At 33.1% G+C, this 24,521-nt stretch overlaps 1 pseudogene across 1 annotated transcript; it reads left to right on the top strand.

The window, feature by feature from the left end:
• The first annotated feature begins 16,793 nt into the window (after positions 1 to 16,793).
• On the top strand, positions 16,794 to 18,670 carry LOC149569705 (3-ketoacyl-CoA synthase 17 pseudogene; annotated as a pseudogene). The gene is made up of 2 exons (XR_016362793.1): positions 16,794 to 18,490; positions 18,587 to 18,670. The product of XR_016362793.1 is annotated as a 3-ketoacyl-CoA synthase 17 pseudogene (transcript).
• Positions 18,671 to 24,521: the final 5,851 nt, after the last annotated feature.

Genomic DNA, 24,521 nt, shown 5'->3' with positions numbered 1-24,521 from the left:
TGAACACGATCAAGGCTAGGGAGTCTAAGTATTATTAGATGGAAACATCTACACAAGTGAAAAAAATTGCAAATTAAAGTTTTAAAAAAAATTGATAATTAATGTCTACCATACGTAAGTAAATAAGTATTGTAGTCTCACCAATTGTTGTTACAAATGTGGCCTCTTCCCTACTATGGAAAACTAGTGAGTTGTACTACTAGAAATAGTTTTGGTCCTTGACTATAGTTATTTCCTATCTTGTGTTAGGAAATTTTAGACATTGATGATAAGTGGAAGGAATGAATTACATATCCTATATCCAAGGCCTGCCTAACAATATGTTATGAGTCAATTTCAAGTCTAGGACTTGACAAATAGTTTGCATCATTATGGGATCAACTCTTAAAGGAAATATGACCAAACCCTTAGAGGATCTTTCATCATCATCATATCCTTTGATTGCAATTTTCTTCTTTGGGTCTCCTGCATCTTTAGCATATCCTAGTACTCTCACTAGATTCAAGGTACAAATGTTGAGACCAATCACCCCATTGATGAAGACTCTCTTTACCCTATGTTTATGGATAAAAAATTTAATGTGTAAGGGAAAATTCTAAGAGTGATTAAGAGACATGTAATCTTTCTCAGAGAAGGATAGATAATGTGGTGCAATCAAATGACTCACCTTATTTTGAAACTTGTTTCCATCCAAATCATTGGGAACTAAAGCTTTGGTTGAAATTTCTTTGTGTGATGTGGAAATCTGTAACAATTCAAGGATGAAAATATATGTGTCTTGAGAAATTGATTGACTAAATTATACTTGTTTGTCAAATTCATTGATATAATGGTTTTCTTTGTGTTGGTTATTGCCCCCAAAAAAACCACTTTAGAGGCTTGGCCTCGAGTAACAACACTTAGAAGTTGCTTCTTTTGTTTTTCCTTCACAACTATGACATCAACAATATTGTCAAATCCTAACAACATATTGATGGTATTGTCATAGTTATGAGAATAGTTTGCTTTCTAATCAATTTTCTTGTTTTGATTAGAATTTGAAGATTCCCCTTTTTCATGATTCTTTAAGGGAGTTTTAAAATTTGTATGATCTTATTGAGTCTATGAACTTCAATGGTGTTTTCATTAATGAGCTATTGGATGATGTGTTTCAATCTCATGCAATTATTGGTAAGGTGCCCTTTGTTTGTGGCATGTACAAAAATATTTGTCATTCCACCAATTAGGTTTGACTTGTGGTTCAAAAGTCCTAGATTCTAGTAAAGTAAGGGTATATGAGTCAAAAGTGTTTTAAATTCCTTTTCATATAACTCACCTAGAGGAGTGAAGTTTCTTATTTTATTTAGAGAGTAGTAGGTCCTTGGCAAGGCTACCTGATTGTAAGATGCCCGTGTATTATTGTTGTTTGAAGTTGATGGAACATTATGTTGGCTATGGAACGGATTAAAATCTTGTTGTATTTGATGATATTGATTAGTAGAAGAATTAGCATTAGTATTTTGAGAATTTGAGGGATTTGAAAAGATGAAAAACTTGGGTTTAACATTATTAGCCTCCACCACCTTATCATTCACCATATTCTTGTTATTATTTTTCCACCAACTTTTGGGTTTATCATCATAGTTGTTGGTTCATGCATTAGAGTATGTGGGATTGTTGGAAAATCCTTTTCCATCTTTAGATAAATTTAGACCTTCATTCTTGACTAAAGCATCTTCCATTTTGGTGGCATTCTTAAGCACTATTTTGAAAGTAGGACGTTGGAGCTACAATCGACAAATCATCTCCTTGTAGAGATTATTTATGAATAATACCATTTTCTTCTTCTTAGGAATATTAATATGATATTTGAAAAAAAATTGTCTCCATCTTTGTAGGAAATATTTGAAAGATTCCCCATGGATTTGTTTGCTGTTATAAAGATCAATATTGTAACCCTTTCCTTAATATTGTAAGAATATTGGCTAACAAAAATTGTAGCCAATTATTCACATGATGTAATGTTGGGGCTGAGGGGTTGTCAACCACTCCATGGATTGTCCTTCTAGGATTCAAGGGACTAATCTCATCAAAGAACTACAATTGTGAATGGATTCCATGCTCAAAGTATATAATTTTACAATCTACAATCATGAGGATCAGATGTACCTATATATTTGTCATACTTTAGAATTTGGACATTTGAAGGAAACATAATCAAAATGAGGTTCCTATCAAAAGGAAGAGAATATATCTTCTCAATCCTAAATTATTTTGAATACACATTCCATTTCTTCAATATGTCAAATTGTCATCATATAGATTGAATGTGTTTAGTTAAGACATCAATAGGACTATCTTACTATTCTTTCTTGGTATTTTCTATATCAAAGTGATGAGGTAATTTCACACCTTGTTGTGTGAGAGTTAATATGAATATTTCTTTATCATTATCCAATACCTTTTCCATCATCATGATGAATTCAAAGTTTTGGAGGGCTTCCTCCATCTATTCATCATTGTATTACTTTGCATGGGGACTTTGGAAGAACCTATAAACATGTACATGCCATTGGTGGATCTTTATGATCTTTATTTGTACCAAAAGTATTTTATGACTAATCTAATGTGTCTTCTATACTTTGTTCATTTGCACTAATATGATAGGTTATTTTTTCTTACAAGCATGAGAGGTGGATAGATCCTTGCTATAATTACAACATGCTATAAACTAAAAAGAGTTATGAATTGATCTAGTGAGGATATCAAAGAAAGATTATTGGTTTGTAATTGGTTTCAAGAGGTTGAAACCTTAGTCACTCAAATGAGATGAAGGTTGAAAACTTGTTGATCGAATCTATCTTTTTTGGGTTGGGGTGAAAGGATCTGAGTATCCTTTGATGGTAACCTCCAAGACACGAGATTGATGATGTTTATTTGATTAGAATCAAACATGATGGTTTGAAACAAAGAAAGGTGATAAATTGTTTTCTTGATATGAAAAGTAATGATCTTTTGATTATGTTCATTTTAGAGGATGATGAAATCAATAAAGGGTATTCAAATTTGTCATTAAATTTTTGAAATTTATAGTGTAGACAAGCACTATTTTGATGTCTCATTTTAGAAGTGCTAAAATGATTATCAAAAGTTGTATAGAAAGATGAAGAAGCGCTCTAAATTTCTTCACCAAGCACTCTGATTTTTTTTTATGCACTATCTTAAGGTGTAAGAGATGAAGGATAAATTTGATGTGAATGCCTCAGTTTCGATGTTTATAAGTACCATAAGAATTCTCAAAGGCACTATATAAAAATTTAGGAACATTATCAATTTGTTCACTAGACGCCATAAGAAGTTTTGGATGTGTTGTTTGAATATTTGTATGTGTTGTTTCTCCAATTTTATCTATTATTATGCTCTTTAACATATTTTGAGTTTGAAATTTTAATATCCCTTATGATGTTTTGCCAAAACACTGATATGATCAATCACAAAAATCACAAGAATAAGTATTTTCCAATTTATATGAAAATCACAAGCCAGTAAGTGTATGTTATTCTTGATGTTTTCATAGGTTTAAATGATGAATACACTTCATGCACCTATCTAAGGTCAAATTGGTTCTTTAGCATGTCCCTAATAAGGATAGCACGATTGTATTAAGGGATTTATTCAAATGATCCATTCAAAAATGCTTTCTTTTATTTCTTTTGAGAGCTTCCCACCAATGTTAAAGAGGTTTGACACAATCTGTAAAGACTGCTAGAGGAAGGCTATTAAAAGAGAATTTTCCTTACACCCACTAGATACAAGGATTTAATTTTATAGTAGATTGGGTCAATTTTTATAAGGAAAATTTGTATTCCACTTAGGGTTATTTCTCCCACCGGCTATACTAAAGAAAAAAAGTGAAATGAAAAGCAGGTCTAGGAAATTGATCACCCTAAGAAGGATGACAGCATGTCCATATTACTCTTCACCTCCAAACACAATTAATAGGGTTTGTATCCAAGCCTTTAAAAATGAAAAAAATTAGGCTTTTACCATCTAATGTTTTTGTTCATTCCCAAAATTCTTTTTATTGAAACACTTGACATGTTTGGCATTTTGATCAACTCAAACAGTTGAGAGCAAGGCCTAAATCCAATGAATCAAACAATCTAGTTTTTATACTTATCCTAGATTTTGAACATTGAAAAACCACAATATAAGGAAAATACCAAGAGTTCAAGCTTAGCTTACTCGAAGCTAGCAAAAGGCTAGGAGCATTCTTAAGATTTGTGTGCCTATATTTTAGGTTAAGATGACTTGGTAGCTTTTGCCTAAATTTTTAGGACCTATTATCAACATAGAAAATGGAACTTTGGATCAAATTAAACATATTTTGAAATTTTGCAAGCATTATAGAAATGTATGAAGGCACTATAATTAAAATTAAAGGTACTAAAAGAAAGTATATAGACATTGTAGTAAATTCCAAAAGTGTCATAGAAAACTTTAGAGGCACAAAGGCAACACGTACAACTCTGAAAGCACTACAAAGGTATTTGGGAACACTTCTAAAAATCTATAATGTATGAAAGCTTTCTCTATAAGTGTTGTCAACCCTACAAAATGACAAAATATGCAAAATTGATGTAAAAATGAATTAAGGGTGAAGATGATAAATGACAAGGCTTTCAAAGCCCTGTAGTGTGTGCTATTTTGTATACAACTGAATGTTTATTCATGAATATTTGGTTTGAACACTCAAAATTGATAGAAAATTAGAAACCTAAAATGACTATCAAATAGATTATCAAGAACAACTCATGTCTCCCTTACTAGAAATTTGAAATACTCTTAGATCTAAGCACCTTAGTGATAGTCCTAGAATGAGAAATCTAAGCTAGATATGATGCAATAATGCAAATTTGAAGATTTGGAAAAGCTATGAAACAAGATAATTCACAAATGAGCTAAAAAATGAAGGTTTAAACACCTATAATGATAATTCTTAAAACAATTGATGGGGATTCTTTACCCTAAAAAATGTCTTCTATTTCTAGATTTTTCCAAGGATAGGGGTAAAGTTAGGGTTTATCATAGTTTCATGATGGAAAGGTCAACATGAATAAAATGATCACATTATAGGATCCAATTTGATTTAAAAATTGATTATGGAGCATCTACCTTGATTTAAAAATCGAATATAAAGAGTTCATTTTGAATTAAAAAATGATTTTTTTGAGGATAAAACCCACTTTTGAATTAAAATTTGATTTTAAAATTAATTTTAATTTGTCAAAATGGTTTTCTTGAAAATGTTCAAATATTTGTATTTATTTATTTATGAATTAGTTGATTTGAATTGTATTAAAATTAGATTTAATTGATTAAAAATAAATAATTAATTGATTAAATTAATTATATAGTAAAATTCTTGATTAATCCAATTAACTTTGATTTTTAATTCATTCATCCTTAATCATTAATTGTTTGATTTAATTCATTTGATTTTTATTCTATTCTCACTAATTTGATAATTGTTTTGGCAAATTTAGTGTGTCTACACTAAGCATTCAAGATCTTCATCAACCATCACATATTCTTCCTCCTAGGTCTAGCTTCATTGTTGATTTTGGCCATCAAAGATGAGCTATACTTCCATGCAATAATTCATAATTGAGCCATACTGCAAACACATGCATACACGAGGTTTTACCTCACATAATTTCCCTTCTTGGTTTCAATATTGAGTCAAAGCTATTGCATTCATACTTGATCACATACTAAATATAATTGTATCAACATGGCTATGATATTCTACATCGTTATATTTTCTTCTACTACATGTTAGTATTCCTTTATCTATCTCCATTTCAATTTAAGATAGATTCCTCAATTGAGGCTTGGCCGAGGCAAGCCCCACCCCACCAACCAATTTTGCCTTCTATTATGTGCAGGTGCAGTCTCAGAGTAGAGTTTCAATCATTGATATTAGGGTTACTATTGAAGAACTTTATATATATATATATATATATATATATATATATATATATATATATATATATATATATATATATATATATATGATTTCTAGGATCTAGAACTATTATAGAGAATGTTAATCAATTAAATAAAGTTAATTTTAAAGCTTAATAAAGAAAATTAACGTAGTTGGGGATAAGAAAAATATAGAATGAAATGATAGAAAGAGAGAGAGAGAGAGACAACACATTTGATTTTAGAGTTTGTCTGGGAAGGACTACATCTCTGGGTCCAGCTCTAATAGGGGGACCGATCTGATTAACTCCACTAAATCAATACAAGTGATTTATGAAAATTCCCTTCAAGCACATGCAACAAAATTTCTCTATGTGTAGGAAAAATCACTAAGTCTCCAGATACACAAACTCTCTCTCACCATTTGCATAATTTCTCCCTTAATTTCCATTGCCTTCAAAATGGCCCCTAACCCTCTTTTATACAAAAAAATGCCTTCAAATAGGGAAAAACAAAAATATTCAATAATAGGCCCTATAACAACCCCCCTTCGAAATAAGGCTTTTGGTTGAATTAAAAAATTTGTCCTCATACCCTTTTGAGTGTTAGTTTTTAACAAATGCCCTTAATTAGGCAAATTGGCGGCTAGAAATAAGCTTAAAATAGACTCCACTCCTACATGTGTCTGAATGCATACGTTGGTGTAGTGGTGTATGAAATTTTATTGGGTTGGATTGACCAAGGTTCAAACCCTGTCGGTGGAAACTTTTAATGAAAAAAGTGTAATATTAATTACAAACATCGGCAGCGGTGCAAGACTTTAGAGGCTGGCGGTCACGGGTTCAATCCTCGGCACTGCTGTTAATTAATTAATTAATTAATTAATTTTATTTTTAATTTATTTTTAATTTTCTTTTTTTTCCACCTCATCATCTCGAACTTCAATTGGGCATATCTTTTGCATATGAGCTCCATTTTTGATGAAATGAATGCCGCTGGAAAGCTCTCAACGAGATCTTCAATTTGAAACCCATTTTTGACCACTTTCGAGATGATCATTTTTCACCTTTTGATGACCTCTATGACTGGTTTGACCAAACTTTGACTGGCTATAATTTTTGCATACGAACTCCTTTTTCGCCCGTTCGAGTTGCGTTGGGTGCAAAATTTTGAGGACTTTAAACTAATGCTATTTGTTGGAGTTTTGGAGCTACTTTATTTTTTGGTGAAAATATCCCCCGGATCAAGCCTCCCCACTGAGAAGCTTTCGGACCACCGAAAGTTTGAATTACTCGAAAAGTAGGTGAGGGTATTTTTCCCTCACTTTACCAATCTCCATCCATCTTGACTTGCTTGGATGCATCCCCTTCAATCCCACTCGGAGGTATTCAACTGGTCCTCTTCGTGAAGTTCTGAAATTCTTATCAAAGATGACATCTTCTAGCAATTCTGTCATTTACTCTGGTGAAAGATCATCAACTGATGGAACCTGACCACTGATGTCTTCATCCAAGATCATTGGAGGCTCATACAACTTTAGATTCTCAACATTAACAACTGAGTAAATTTGCATGTATGGAGGAAGATTAAGGCAGAAGGCATTGGTACCAATCTTTTCCAAGATTTCAAAAGGACCATACCTGATAGGCTTGAGCTTCCTTCCTTTACCTTGCATTCTTTCCTTACTGATATGTAACCAAACTCTATCACCAACTTGGAACTAATGATTGATGTGATGCTTATCATGGCAAGCCTTGTATTTTGCTTGGCTCTGCTCCAAATGTGTTTCTACTGCCTGATGGATTGCTTGGACCTTCTAGATGAACTTTAAAGCCTTTTTTGCATCATGGTGTCCATCTACAATATCGTCCTTCCCAAAAGCAAAATCCATTGGTGTCTTAGGCAAGTAACCGAAGCAAGTCTCAAAAGGAGACCTCTTTGTAGAAGAGTGTGCTGCATGGTTGTAAGCGTGTTGCACATAGTGAAGAATTTCATCCCACAACTTAGGATTCTTCTTGCAGTAACCTCTAAGCAGATGCACACCTGTCTTGTTCACTACCTCTGTTTGTCTGTCGGTCTGTGGATGGAAGGCTGTACTCTTCTTCAGCTTGATATCCATGAGTCCCCACAAAAATGACCAAAATTCCCCTGAGAATTGAGAATCTCAATTTGATACAATAGAAGTAGGCAACCCAAAATGAACCCATACATTTTGAAAGTACAAATGAGCAGTTAGTTTAGTAGTGACCTACTTTTTACAAGGCATTAAAATACACATTTTTCTGAACTGATCAACTACTACATACAAATAATCATGACCCTTCCTAGACATAGGTAAACCTCCCACAAAGTCCATAGAAACACTTTCCCATGGACGGGATGGCATAGGTAATGGTGTGTACAAACCCAATTTCCTATTACTTGGTTTACTAGTTGCACACATTAGACATCCTTTTATATACTTGGTGATAGTTTCTTGCATACGAGGCCAGTAACAATATTTCTACAATTGAGCTAATGTCTTACTTACCCCTAAATGCCCTGCAATCAAAGAAGTGTGTGCTTCACGGATTACATGTGCCTGTTCATCTTTAAGAATGCATAGTTTTCCCAAGTGGTACAACAAATTATCTTGCACCTAGTAATCTTTCTCTTCCACATGTTTACCCTGGATTAAAGTTGCATAGATATCCTTAAAGTTCTCATCATTAGCATTATGTTCCTGAAAAATTTCATGAACCATAGAACTATTCTGAAGGATTATCAAAGCATTCTTAACAGGAGGCCTAGAGAGCATATTTGCCACTTTGTTATGGGAACCCTTTTTATACTTAATTACCAAATGAAATTGTTGTAGAAAGCCCATCCACCTAAAATGCCTACTTTGTTGCAACTTAGGTTGTGAGTGCAAATATTGTAGTGGCTGGTGATCAGTGTGGATTACAGTTTCCTTTTCCATTAAGTAGTGCTTCCATTTTTTAACACTCTGAACTAAAGCATAGAGTTCCTTATCATAAGTAGGATAGTTACTTACTACTCCTGAAAAATTTTCAGAGTGGTTGCAAACTGGTTTACCTCCTTGCATGAGTATAGCTGCCATGGCAAACCCACTTGCATTTTTCTCAATCTCAAATGGTTGATGTAAATCTAGTAAAGCCAGAACTGGTGCAGTGCTCAACTTTTCCTTCAAAGTGTCGAAAGCCTTCTGTTGTGGACCTGCCCATTGAAAATTTGCCTTGATGCTGGTCAACGCATGCAATGGTGATGCAATATAAGAGAATTTTGCAATGAAATTTCTCCACCTAAAAAGCTCCTGAATTTTGTAACTATACTTGGCTTAGGCCATTTTACAATACATTCGACCTTCGCAGGGTCTACTTTCAATTGACCATTTCCTACGACATAGCCTAAGTACACTAAGGATGTCTTTACAAATTAGCATTTTGACATCTTTACATAGAGTTTTTCTTTTCTCAATACTTCAAGTACTTTCTTTACATGAATTACATGATCATCCCAAGACTTACTGAATATAAGAATATCATCTAAATAGACAATGAAAAAATCATCAATAAAAGGATGAAAGACATCATTCATGACTCTCATGAATGTAGCTAGTGCATTACAAAGCCCGAATGGCATAACCAACAATTCATAAAGTCCCTGTTTTGTCTTAAAAGCAATTTTCCAAATATCACTTTCTACAATTCTTATTTGATGATATCCGCTACGTAAGTCTAGCTTAGTGAAATAAATTGCATGTTTCAACTGATCAAGTAAATCATCAATTCTAGGAAGAGGGTACTTGTTCTTTACCGTTATCTTGTTCAAAGCCCTATAGTTAATGCACATTCTCCAAGTCCCATCTTTCTTTGGAACCAACACAATAGGAGAACCACATGGAGAGGTACTAGGACAGATAACTCCTTTCTCCACGAGCTCTTGAACTTGCTTCTTGATTTCTTCATTCTGCAAGACTGATAAACGATACATGTCAATATTAGGAAGTGGCACTTCTAGCTGCAACTGAATTTCATGTTGTATCTCTCTTTTAGGAGGCAATCCCTTTGGTTCCTGAAACAAGTCATTGTAGGCGGAAACAACTTTGACTATTTCAGCTTTATGTTTTGGATCACATCCCTTAAATGCCTCAGATGTTTCATCTTCTTTGGCTTTTACAATCATCAACACAAAATTCTTACTAGAGTTGACTAACCTTTTCATTTGACCAACATTAACTAGTGCCATATTAGTCTTAACCTTGTGTGCTCATACAATGTATTCAATTTTATCTTTAAACAAATGATACTTATTTTCTCCCCTATAGAAGATAGCATGTCAATCATACAAATAGGGACTCCCAAGTACAAGACCACAAATATCTAGAGGGACTACATCAGCTTCTACCTCATCTACAAAGTTTGCAGTGATAGCAAATTTTAACTTACATTGCTTGGTTACTTGTAATTGCGCATCATTACAAACCCATCCAAGAGGATATGGATTTGGATGAGGTGTTGGAGTCAGATTGAGCTTCTTAACAATTTCCTTAGATATCAAGTTAACTTGAGAACCCGTATCAAATAATGTATCAACCTTATTTTGCTTGATGACAACTCGAATGTGAGATAATTCATTCCTTTTCTTATCATTCTTAGGAGAAGAATCTTCACTTGTACTTGCACTTATGCTAGAACAATTGGTAGTTGATGAAAGAGAAATACCTTTTCCTTTACCTTGGATCCCGATGGCAACAATCTTTGTTTCATCTCCATAATCAAATCCAAGATCTTGTTACACTACAACAATAGTCTTTTATTTGCTTTTATTTCCACCAAATCGCTTCGGCCTCTTTTTCAGGATGCAACTTCCAACACTTAGAATCATCATGCCCTTCTTTCTTGCAGTGTGAGCATGTGGGTTTCTCACCCTCTTTCTTTACTGTAGCTATCCTTTTACCCTTCCCTTTGCCTTTGGAATTTTCCTTAGACTTAGATGGCTTTTTATTAGAATTATCAATGAAAGTACCCTTACCTCTTGACTCTAAATGTGTTTCCTGGACACATACTTCATCCAAATTACAAGGATTCAGGACAAGAATAGAGTGCCTTAGGTAAGAATGAAGACCACCTATATACTTGAGTAAAGTCTCTTGGGTATACAATGGGACATTTAATGAAATAGCCCTTTTACAAAACTCATGGGTGTCCTCCTGGATAGTTTGACCTTTCCCTTGCCTAAAATGTTGCCAGCTCATCATTAATTGTTAAATATGGCCTAGGGGGTAGAATTGCTTCTTTAAAGCACTAACAAATTCTGACCAAGACATATTTAACTTACCATGTTGTGAAGTTTCATGCTGAGTCTTACTTTCCCACCAAGTTAGAGCTACACCACCTAACCGAAGAGTAGCTAACTAAATTATATCAACATCCTCTACAAGGTTTTGGACTCTACAGTAGACTTGTACTTGCTAAATCCAGTCATCTAATTTCTCGACATTTAACTCCCCACAATATTTTGGCAAGTCAAACTTTACATCCAACTTGATTTGAGGCTTATGCCCACCCTTAAAAATATTAGAAGACTCAGAATGGGTAGAAGAAGGAGAAGAAGGGGGAGAAGGAGAGGAGGGAGGAGATAGAGGCTCACGATCAGTGCCTTTCTTTTTCCCTTTTGCCATTACGAGCTGCACGCCTTCGCATCTTCTCTTCTCATTCTCATAACAAGACTTCTACCATTGACTACAAATTCTAGAGAGTCTTATGGATATTTCAATCTTCTGAACCTTGTCCACCACCTTTATCTTCCATTTGAAATGGTGGATTAGTTCTTCATTTTCCAATCTCAGGATTATATTCTTCAAGATCACCTTTGCCTTGATTCAACCTGGATCTTGTTAACATTTAAATATGCAATACTAGTCCAACAAAAGCTCTGATACCAAATTTGATCTGACTTCTAGGATCTAGGACTATTATAGATAATGTTAATCAATTACATAAAGTTAATTTTAAAGCTTAATAAAGCAAATTAATGTAGTGTGAGATAAGAAAAATACAGAATGAAATGATAGAAAGAGAGATAGAGAGACAACACATTTGATTTAAGAGTTCGTCCGGGAAGGACTACGTCTCCGGGTCCAGCTCCAATAGGGGGACTGATCTGATTAACTCCAATAAATCAATACAAGTGATTTGTAATAATTCCCTTCAAGCACACGCAACAAAATTTCTCTATGTGCAGGAAAAATCACTAAGTCTCTAGATACACAAACTCTCTCTCACCATCTGCATAATTTCTCCCTTAATTTCCATTGCCTTCAAAATGGCCCCTAACCCTCTTTGATACAAAAAAATGCCTTAAGATAGGGCAAAACAAAAATATTCAATAATAGGCCCTATAACAACCCCACTTTGAAATAAGGCTTTTGGTTGAATTAAAAAATTTGTCCTCATACCCTTTTGAGGGTTAGTTTTTAACAAATGCCCTTAATTAGGCAAATTGGTGGCTAGAAATAAGCTTAAAATAGACTCCGCTCCTACATGTGTCTGAATGCATACGTTGGCATAGCAGTGTATGAAATTTTATTGGGCCGGACGGACCAAGGTTCAAACCCTGTCGGTGGCCTTTTCCCCAAATTAGGCGGCGGTGGAAACTTTAAATGCAAAAATTGTAATATTAATTACAAACGCTGGCAACGGTGCAACGACCATCGGCTAGACTTTAGAGGCTGGCAGTCACGGGTTCAATCCTCGGCACTGTTGACAATGTTAATTTTTATTTTTATTTTATTTTTTAAATTTTTTAAATTTTCTTTTTTTTCCAACTCATCATCTCGAACTTCAATTGGGCATATCTTTCGCATACGAGCTCCATTTTTGATGAAACGAATGCCATTGAAAACTCTCCATGAAATCTTCAATTTGAAACCCATTGTTGACCACTTTCGAGATGATTATTTTTCACCTTTTGATGACCTCTGTACTTGGTTTGACCAAACTTTGATTGGCTATAATTTTTGCATACGAACTCCTTTTTTGCCCGTTTGAGTTGTGTTGGGTGCAAAATTTTGAAGACTTTAAACTGATGCTATTTGTTGGAGTTTTGGAGATACTTCATTTTTTGGTAAAAATATCCCTCGTATATATATATATATATATATATATATATATATATATATATATATATATATATATATATATATATCTCTGATATTTTAAGGTAAGGGACAAGGTCGTGCTTGACCTAGTTACTTTTAGTCATAGAACACTCATAGTTTCAATAATTGAGATTGCAGATCTAGGCCTTTATACACCATTTCTTGGTTTAGGTTAGGGAAGAGGTCATTCCTTACCTAGGGTCAGGGATGAGTAAATCCTTAATCTCTTAGATTGTCCTTGTCCAAAATAGAATTAGCTATTGATACCAAGTTCATATTTTACAATTTTTGGGGCCTCAAAATAGGAATCAAGTCATTTCAAGCTTCCCATCAATGTTTAATTAGCTATTTGGTCATTTTACCTCATTAATCTCAAAGGCTCACACATTCCTATCTTTATTCCTTTCATTCCAATTTTTAGATCAAATTCACATACATTGTATTACATCTTCATACTTGGGGATCAATGCCAAGGAAGTCTCCAAGCTTGCAAGGTTGACATCTTGTGCTTTAGCCCTTTTCAATAGAGGCTTTGGACAAATATCCTTTGTGGGTTTGGTCTGTTCCTCCTGATTTCATAAAGTAATGGGAAAATGACCATCATTTCCTCTACTAGACCAATCTAGAGCTCTAATGTTCTAGGATTTCTCCCTCTTGGTGCTATAAAAGGACCTTTCTATGTCATAAAAAGGAAATTTTGAAGGCTTGTGATTTTGGAGTAATTCTCAAGAGACTACGTTTTTGCTTTAAGTTTGTAATGTCCCCATCTTTTTAGCATCCTAGTGGAGTTCTTAGCCTTTACGTTCTCTAAAGGCTAAGTGGAGAAATAAGGAGAAATTGATTAAATTCATTTCTTATAAAGTCATTAAATAAATCAAAATTAAAAGGTGACTTTATATTAAATTAATTTAATTTTCTAAATGCACAACTAATTATTGTATTGGAAAGTGGGGAAGCTTCTAGAGAGTGCATTTTCTAGAAGTACAAGTAATTATTGCTTTGGAAAGGGGCAAGCTTCTAGAGAGTGCAATTAAATAATATTTTATTTCCTTCTAGAAGGGTGAAGGAAAAGAATAAATAGGGAGGGCAGCCTCATTATTGAGCATCGAATGTGTTGTCATGTACTCATCCGGATAGCTTGTGGAGCCAAGGGTTTCTGCAGTTGTTACATTGATCGTTGGGAACGAACACTCCCATTGATTTGCATAACTGAGGTGGTGAAATATCTTCCAAAGGGTTGCGACTATTGGAGAAGACAAATTAGTCTTTTCATTGTGCCAAATTTGTGGCCTAGGGCCATATTTGTGGAGAAGGAATAAGTTGGATATTGCTACAGTAACTTTGCTACAATACCACTACTACAGTGACGTTGCTACAGTGTCGTCGCTAGTGTCGTCGCTACAATAATTTGCTACAACAAAATTCATATTTTGGGAGCAATTCTAGGTTTCTTATCTACTACATTTTGCATTCTTTGAGAGTAGATATTTAGGGCATTGATAGGGTTTGAAAAACCTGTTGTAATCTGATTTATATTAGAGTTTTATTAGTATTTGTTGCCCTAATGTCTTATTGATGTAGATGCATATTTTCCTATTTGCAATCAGTATTATACAAAAACAATTGCATCTTCATTGTTAGATGTTTGGTGTGTTCTTTGCAAACATATTTATTAAAGTTTGGCATTTAGAAAGCAATCAAAATTTAGATATGCAATATATCTCTTGCTTGCAAAGTGTTTGATGTCAAACAAGTGAATTAGAGAAAACTTTGTGTTTGACGAAGTTATAACCTATTGGGGTTATTATATTGGTACCAAAGCTTGCTTGCAAAGTGTTTGACAAAATGTCAAACAATTGAATTTGAGAAGGATTTGGTGTTTCACAAAGTTATAACCGGTTGGGGTTATTACAAAGTTTGGCATATGTGTGTTAGATTGGTGAATGCAAATCAATTGTGTCTTTTCCCTTTGAAGCATTTGTGACTTTCAGTATGCTTATATAAACTTATGTGTTATTTCTAACTTTAGCTAAGCATATGTGTTGCATTCTTGAAATAGACTTTGCCCTTGAGATATTATGTTTTATATGCATTGTTGTATGTTCAACTCTATGTTACCAAGTTTATACTCTTATAATGTGCTCTTATGATTTAGTTGGTTGGTTTCATGATCTACCTTGAGATTCCTATTTTGGAATAACATGTGTAGGAAGTCTTATTCAGTATTCAAGTTCTAGCGCATCGCCTTAAATTTTATGTACTTTCTCTCCCTCTCTCCTAAAATATATATACGAAGAGTTGAATTCCATAATTCCAAAGGTCACCTAGTGAATACATCGAAGTCTCATGTTTACTGAAGCTTCACACAGGGTTGTTACACTTGAGAGCAATGTTAAGTCTCAATAGGTCTAACATTTTATATAGAAGATGAAAATAATATATGAGTAGAAAAATAAAATAAACCTATGGCGGTGTAGTAAAAATGTCTCATCAACACATATCCCAACAAGATGTTGGTTAGTTTTTAAAAAATCACTCATGTGGTGTCACATAAATGCAACATTAAACATGCCTTAGCGCATGCCTATTGGTCTTATCATTCTTTGGGACCATTTTGGACGCCTTCCAAAAAAGTATGTTGATATGGCATCATATTTGGCCATGTAGACTTGAAACTTTATTTTTATGTAAGGAACTTGACAAGTAAATTGATGTAAAAATTTGAGATTCATTTAAAATTTTAATGGAAGATTTTGAGAAGCACAAATCTAGGGTCAAAATGCACTGGCTCATCTCCCTAAATCACAAGCATATCTAAATTTCTAAAAAAGTGCTAAATAATTACTAGGTGAATGCCATACCATAATTTTGAAAGTTGTGACTTCAAAGTTGTTATTTACAATGTCTTCTCAAAGTGAATGAAATGTATTCCTTAGATTGAAAAACCAACAAACCATATAAAACTATATTAACACATCAATAAAACATCGCTTATTGCACAAAGTGTCTCATTTATTTTTTAGGGGTCCTTTTAGACACCTTAGAAAAATGCACGTTAATGTGACATCATAATTGACAATATAGTCCTATAACTTGCATTAATCTGAAAAATAGAGAGACTTTAAATTTCCACATAATCATCAACACTTTGAGGTAAACACAAATCCAACTTTTCATTTTTATTAAATGATTTTATTTGATTTTTTTTTTTCATTTATGATAACATGAATTATCTTTATATATGTAAACATACCACCTAAATGATGCGAGGCTTAATAATTTTATTTGAATCTTTTATCATTTATGAAAATGTGAATTGCCTTTTTCTTAATATGGTCTAAACGTAATGATACCTTCTAAATGATATCAAGTTTAATAATTTTGTTTGAATTTGTTTTATAGTCGTAAATGTGAATATACCACCTAAATAATGTCAAGGCTTAATAATTTTGTTTGTATTTTTTCAATATGCGAGACTTAAGACTATTATTTAAAAAATATTTTATTAGTTGTGAACTTGAATTATCTTCCTCTAGATAGATGTGAACATACCAAATTATTGTTTAAATTTTTCTCTCATTTATGAAAACCTGCCTTCCGCTAGAAACGGGCGTAGACGTGAACATGCCACCTAAATGATCCGAGGCTTTTTATTTTCCCCTTTAAAGAAGCTTGAAATCGAGTATGACTGAAAACACCACCAACATGGACGCTCTCAAAATTCAATGAGAATTCCATTAACGCCGAACAGATGGATCTGGATCAGTAATGCTCATTAATGGGTGAATCCCCGCATAAGGAACTTCCAACATCAAATTGAAGGCCTAAATAAATGAGCCATCGCTATATAACCAATCCCATGTGCTTTCATACACTGCATTTCCAGTCAGCCGTTCTGAGCAACCTGCAACATTTTTGAAGCTCAAAGTTTCAATCTTTGTCACCAATGGTGACGATTTCAGTCTTGTCCGTGCTCGAAAATCTTTGCGCAAGCTACTCTTTTCCGGCCGTGCTGATCTTCTTGACGGCTGTGTGTGGAATTTTGGTGTATTTTGTGTCAAGGCCGCCGAGGATTTACCTGCTAGGGTTTTCGGCTTTCAAGCCCGGCGATGACAGAAAATGCAGCTACGAGCTTACCAATTACTTTACCCTGCGGACGGAGCGATTCGATTCGTCAAGCATCGAGTTCATGCGCCGGATTTTCCTGAAATCCGGCATCGGCGACGAAACCTACAGCCCGCCGTTCCCTTTCCGGGAAGAACAAGTCGAAAGCCTTGAAGCCGCTCTGGAAGAGGCGAGAGAAGTGATGTTTGGAGCCGTGGACGCCATGTTTAGTGAGGCTCAGCTTTGCGGTGCAGACATTGATATTCTCATCACCGCCTGCGGAATGCTCAGCACGGCGCCATCACTGACATCGATGCTCATAAACCGCTACAACATGAAAGAGGATGTTAAATGCATAGATCTGGTCGGAATGGGGTGCAGCAGCGGGGTTACGGCCGTTCGTTCCGCGGCCGATTTGCTTAGGGTTTCAATGAAACCCTCGCTCGCTCTGGTCGTCGTGACGGAAAATATTACCCTAAATACATATTACGGCAACGAGAAATCCATGCTCGTGACTAATTGTATTTTCCGGGAGGGATGCGCGGCCGTGATCTTGTCCAGCAGGTCACGAGATCGAGCCCTGGCGAAGATGGAGCTGCTTCTTTCTCTGCGAACGCACGCCGGCGCCGACGACAGATCGTACACGGCGGCCTTTCAGCAGGAGGACGAAGATGGAATTTTGGGAACAAGCCTAAGTAAAGATCTCATTAGAGTCGCCGGAAACGGGCTCCGCGCGCACATTTTGTCCCTGGCGCCCCTGGTTTTGCCCCTTTCCGAGAAGTTGAAGTATTTGTGGTCTTTAATGGCGGCTCAGGGTTTGAAGATGCAGGGCAAGGGTTTCGTCCCGGATTTTTCCAAGGCGTTTGAGCATGTTTGCATTCATCCGGGAGGAAAGGCTGTGCTTGATGAGATCGGCAGGAGCCTCCGCCTGAGCGAATCCGTGATCGAACCTGCTCGCATGACTCTTCATAGATTTGGGAACACTTCCAGTAGCTCCGTGTTCTATGAATTGGCTTATTTCGAGGCGAAAGGGCGGATCAAGAAAGGAGATAGAATTTGGATGATCGCTTTCGGGACTGGATTCAAGTGCAGCAGTATTGTTTGGAAGGCTCTTAGAGATCTTCAGCCCTCGCCCGTCACTAATCCTTGGCTAGATTGTATTCATAGATACCCTGTAGAAAGCTAGTGCTTTGAGTATTTATGGTGGACTCTAAAGCTGACATGGTCTGGTTATTCGCTAGACTGCAGTAGCAGCAGGTAAGCTTTATTTGTTTATTATTAGTACTATTGTATCATTTAAAATTAATTTAATTTGATATTTTTATATAAATATTATGTTTCTTAAAATTACAGATTACATGTCAACATGGTGAATTTGACTCTTATATTCGAATTTGTGAAATATTATTTTTTATAAAATATTTTTTAAAAAGCCCATTCTCTATTGTTCTCACAAATGAGGACCCTAAATTTCTGCACACTTATTCACCGAATATTGGTATCATGACCACATTACCACTTTGTTATCTATTCGTAGAGATTATGAATTTATTGGAATGCACTTCGTTTAATATTTTTATTTCTTTGAACTCAGTTTGAAGCATACTATGTGGTTACTTGCAGACTATCTTAATTGTCTAAAACTATGAAATTTTCCAGTTTTATTTTAGCATTTAAAACAATTCTCAAGTAGGAGCGGCTTCCATGTATTTCTCTCTATGGATATATGTAAGAAAAATAATGAGTGTCAAATATATTATGGTATAATAATAATAATATGAACTTATTTTCAAGTCACATAGGATTCTTAGGTTTTATTATTTATATCTAAATCTTTATGTTTAGGGTTTACATTAGATAATAATTATGTTATTTATCATTTTTAGAGGAGATTTTGATTCAATAGACAAAAGTATTACTACATCTAAAATATTTAATTTATTAAATATTTGATATATTTAATATAGTTTTTTTTTGTAATAATGATATTCTTATTAATTATAAAAACTATAATTTCTATTATAACTATGCAAAATATTATAATAATTTAAAAATTATAATTACTTGCATTATAAAGGCAAGTACTTAGCGACTAAGTGGTATTTGGATGACCATGATCTTCCTCCCTATACTAGTCCTATTTTTGTTCTTCGTGAAGTTTTAGATTGGGTTTGGGTAATATTTTTATGTAGCTATTGAATATTTGAGCTTGTATAACTCTTTGGTCGATTTCAATAAGTAATATAAAATATGAATATAAAGCTAATAAAATATATGTGAAATAAATATATGTTTATAAATAATTTGATATAAATTGGCATGGAAAGTGTAATTATTAATTTAAAAGGAAATATTTTTTTAGTCCATTATTTTATTATATTTCAATGGAGGTTATATAAGGTTTAATTTTATAAAATATGTAATTTTTAGAAATTTGAAACTTTTAGAGTCTAAAGTTGTAGCTATTATTTTTCTCAAATTTAGCTTTACTAAGTTGTTACAAATCTAACATTTTGCATTGCGTTTATGATCTATCATCACAAAGAACTACAAAAAGAAGTGAGAGTTTAGGAAACTCAAAGTGGTTAAATAGATGGAGAGAGCAAAGATCTAATAAATGCAACTAAAAAACTAAAAATCAAATAAATGCATTAAAAAAAAACTAAAAAACAACAAGTGAATAATTGCATGATTATTAGATGATTTATTCATAACATCATCACATTGTTCAATGGAATGATGGAGCACAATTCAATATCACCTAATTAATATATAATCACAAAAATAAGCATAATATAACATCATTATGTTATGTAACTTGTAAGAAATTTATTTATATCACTTTTAAATTTGACTTACAATCTTATTTTTGTAATCATAATTGCTCAAAAAGGTTACTTGTATTTGACTTAAGGGTATGTGCAGGATCATGTTCAACCAAATTATGGCCTTAAGTGGCAGTGAAAAATCAACAAATCAAGGTTATGGCAACTTGACACATAATTTTAAAGTGGTTATGGACTTTATATAAAAAAGTTGTAAGAAAATAATCTAGTTTCTAAACTACTAGGCCTTATCAAGAGAAAAAAAAATTGATTGGTCAAAAGTTAGAATTTTAATGCAGTACTACAAAAATTTCAGGGCAAAAATAAAAAGTAGGTGTATGTCTGACCACCTTAATCAAAATCAAATAATAATATTTTTTTAATATAAGTATAGATATGAAAAGTAGATTCATCCCTGGATGTGATGCATATTTTTTAGTATTTTTATTCTAAATAAATAATTAAATATGAATTTTCTACCAAAACTTTTTCGGAAAAAAAAGGTCTCGTGTCTGACCACCTTAACTAATAGAAAATTTTACCAAATATTTTTTTTCTTATACTAGGCGAAGCATAGAATGTGACGCAATTTTTAGATTAAAAAAATGTTATACAGTTTGAAAGTTATAGCTATTTTTAAATCAGTATGTCAATTAGCACTTTACAATAATCTTTATTGATAATTAACTAATAAATACTTAACGAACTCAGAATTTGACAGAAATTATATTGATGGAATCTCAAGAGCGATATTAAAGAACCCTTTTCGTTTCATTCAATTTCGATCAAAATAACATTGTCAGACAGCTACCCGAAGTTTGAGTATCACTAAAACCCTCTTCAAACACGTCTTTTGGGTTGATCGGGAAGGGTTGGTAAATACCAAGCCTAATCGGATATCCGATATGACTCGGTGAATTTTGCTAGGAAATTTGAAATCCCAACCCATTTTGGAGGGAAAATCGGCTTTAAGAATTATAGCTTATAATTTATAAATTATTTCAGTTATATTACTATGCACACACACACACACACACACACACACAAACGTAATGTAAAGATATAAGATATAATCTATTAATATATTATGTTATTCTTATTATAATCTATAAATATAATTTATATTATTATTATTTTTACTAAGTATAATAACGTAATATATATATATATATATATATATATATATATATATATATATATATATATATATATATATATATATATATATATATATATATATATATATATATGTATGTATTATATATTATTATATTAATATGTATGTTATTAATATATATATAATTATATAATAATGTAATATTTTCATTAAATATAATATATGTATAATAACGTAACATATATATATATATATATATATATATATAATATGTATTATATATTATTATATTAATATTTATGTTATTAATATATAATAACGTAATATTTTTATTAAATATAATAACGTAATATATATATATATATATATATATATATATAATATTATTATATTAATATTTATGTTATTAATATATAATAACGTAATATTTTTATTAAATATAATAACGTAATATATATATTTATATGTTATTAATATATATTATTATATTAATATGTATGTTATTAATATATATGTATATTATTAATATATATGAGGCAAAGGGGGTCATAGGTTGACCTATGACCCCCTTTGACCCATTAAATGACGACATATGTCCCTAGGACCCCTATAGACATATTAGAATCGTTCTTATAGGTCAACCTATTACCCCCTTCGACCCATTACATGACCACATAAGTCCCTAGGGGTCCTAGGACCCCTAGGGACATATTAGAATTGTTCATATGGGTCGAACCTATGACCCTCTTTGACCCATTACATGATGACATATGTCCCTAGGGGTCTTAGAATTGTTCATATGGGTCGAAGGGGGTCATAGTTGACCTATGAACCCCTTCGACCCATTACATGATGACATATTAATTTAATTATATATAATATAATAATATATAATACATATATATATATATATATATATATATATATATATATATATATATATATATATATATATATATATATATATATATATATATATATATATATAATATGTTACGTTATTATACATATATTATATTATTATACATATTAATATAATAATATATAATACATATTATATTTAATGAAAATATTACGTTATATATATATATATATATCTATATATATATATATATATATATATATATATATAACATACATATTAATATGTATAATAAGAGCGATTCTCATGTGTCCCTAAGGGTCCTAGGGACATATGTTGTCATGTAATGGGTCAAACGGGGTGATAGGTCAACCTATGACCCCCTTTGACCCATATGAACAATTCTAATATGTCCCTAGGGGTCCTAGGGCTAGGACCCCTAAGGACATATGTCGTCATTTAATGGGTCATGGGGGGTCATATGTCACCCTATGACCTCCTTTGACCCATATTAACAATTCTAATATGTCCCTAGGGGTCCTAAGACCCCTAGGGACATATGTCGTCATTTAATGGGTCGAAGGCCTTTGACCGATAAGAACGAAATATGTCACTAGGGGTCTTAGGACCCCTAGGGACATATGTCATCATGTAATGTGTCGAACTATAAGAGCTATTCTCATATGTCCCTAGGGGTCCTAGGGACATATGTCGTTATGTAATGGGTCAAAGGGGATGATAGGTCAACCTATGACCCCATTTCACCCATATGAACAATTCTAATATGTCCTTAGGGGTCCTAGGACCCCTAGGGACATATGTCGTCATTTAATGGATCGAAGGGGGTCATAGGTCAACCTATTAGAATTGTTCATATGGATCAAAGAAACATATTAGAATTGTTCATATAGGTCAAAGGGGGTCATAGGTTCACCCTATCACCCTATGACCCCCTTTGACCCATTAAATGACGACATATGTCCCTAAGGGTCCTGAGATCCCTAGGGACATATTAGAATTGTTCATATGGGTCAAAGAGGGTTATAGAGTGACCTATAACCCCTATGACTCCCTTTAACCCATTAAATGACGACATATGTCCATAGGGGTCCTAGGACCCCTAGGGACATATTAGAATGGTTAATATGGGTCAAAGGGTGACCTATGACCCCCTTTGACCCATTAAATGATGACATATGTCCCTAGGGGTCCAAGGACCCCTAAGGACATATTAGAATTGTTCATATGAGTCAAAGGGGGTCATAGGGTGACCTATGATCCCCTTTGACCCATTAAATGATGACATATGTCCCTAGGGGTCCTAGGACCCCAAGGGACATATTAGAATTGTTCATATTGGTTAAAGGGGGTCATAGGTTCACTCTATAACCTCCTTTGACCCATTAAATGACAACATATGTCCCTAGGGGTCCTAGGATCCCTAGGGACATATTAGAATTGTTCATATGGGTCAAAGGGGGTCATAGGTCTTTGACTCATTAAATGATGACATATTTATATACTATTAATACTATTGTAGCATAATAATAATATAAATAAACACTAAATATTAATACTATTATAGCTATAATAATAATATATATATTAATACTATTATGGCATAGTATTAATATATATATTAATACTATTGGAGCATAATAATAATAATAATATAAATAAACACTAAATATTAATACTATTATATCTATAGTAATAATAATAATACTATTATAGGTATAATAATAATATTGATACTATATATTAATACTATAGCTAATATATATATATATATACTCTTATAGCTCTAATACTATATATTAATACTAATAAACCAAAGTCGATTTCCCTCCAATAATTATTATAATATTAATACTATTATAGCAAAGGTTGTTTTCTCTCCAAATGTCATTGGAGAAAATCGAATATCTGATTTCACATTAGATATCTGATTTCAAATCGGATATCTGATCTGAAATTGGATATTCGATTTTTCCTGGCACCAATTTCCAACATATCCCTGTCCCTGCAGACTTGACAACATCACTTTTTCAGTTCTTTTTTCACGGGTTTTGAAAAAAAGTGTGTTTTGGGGCTCAACCAATTGAAAAAAATTCAAAAATATAACCTTAGGTGTTCAAATTTATCATCTAAATGGGGAGAAGCAGTCGTTGAAAGGATAACTGCAAAAGGAAGATATCAAATGAGGACATTGCAACATATAGGGAAAGAAACAAAATGGAACACCGAAGAAAAAGACAAGTTATGCTAAATATCAGTCAAGTTGATGATGAATTAGTTGAATGTGAAATCATAGAGTAAGATAATAAATATGTATAGTTGGGGAATGAAAATGTACCTATTGAAAACGATAATGCCGAAATTGAAAATTTAGAGAATGAAAATTTTGTAGATGAAATGCTACCAAGTCATAATCCAAATTGCATAATTGACCATGTCGAACATGACAATGCATATGAAACTAAT

Source organism: Cupressus sempervirens, chromosome 3 (genome assembly GCF_028749045.1).
Source record: "Cupressus sempervirens isolate cs-2001-9-10 chromosome 3, ASM2874904v1, whole genome shotgun sequence".
NCBI lineage: Eukaryota > Viridiplantae > Streptophyta > Pinopsida > Cupressales > Cupressaceae > Cupressus > Cupressus sempervirens.
The sequence above is the reverse complement of the archived record's forward strand: the minus strand, read 5'-3'. Positions and strand labels throughout refer to the sequence as shown.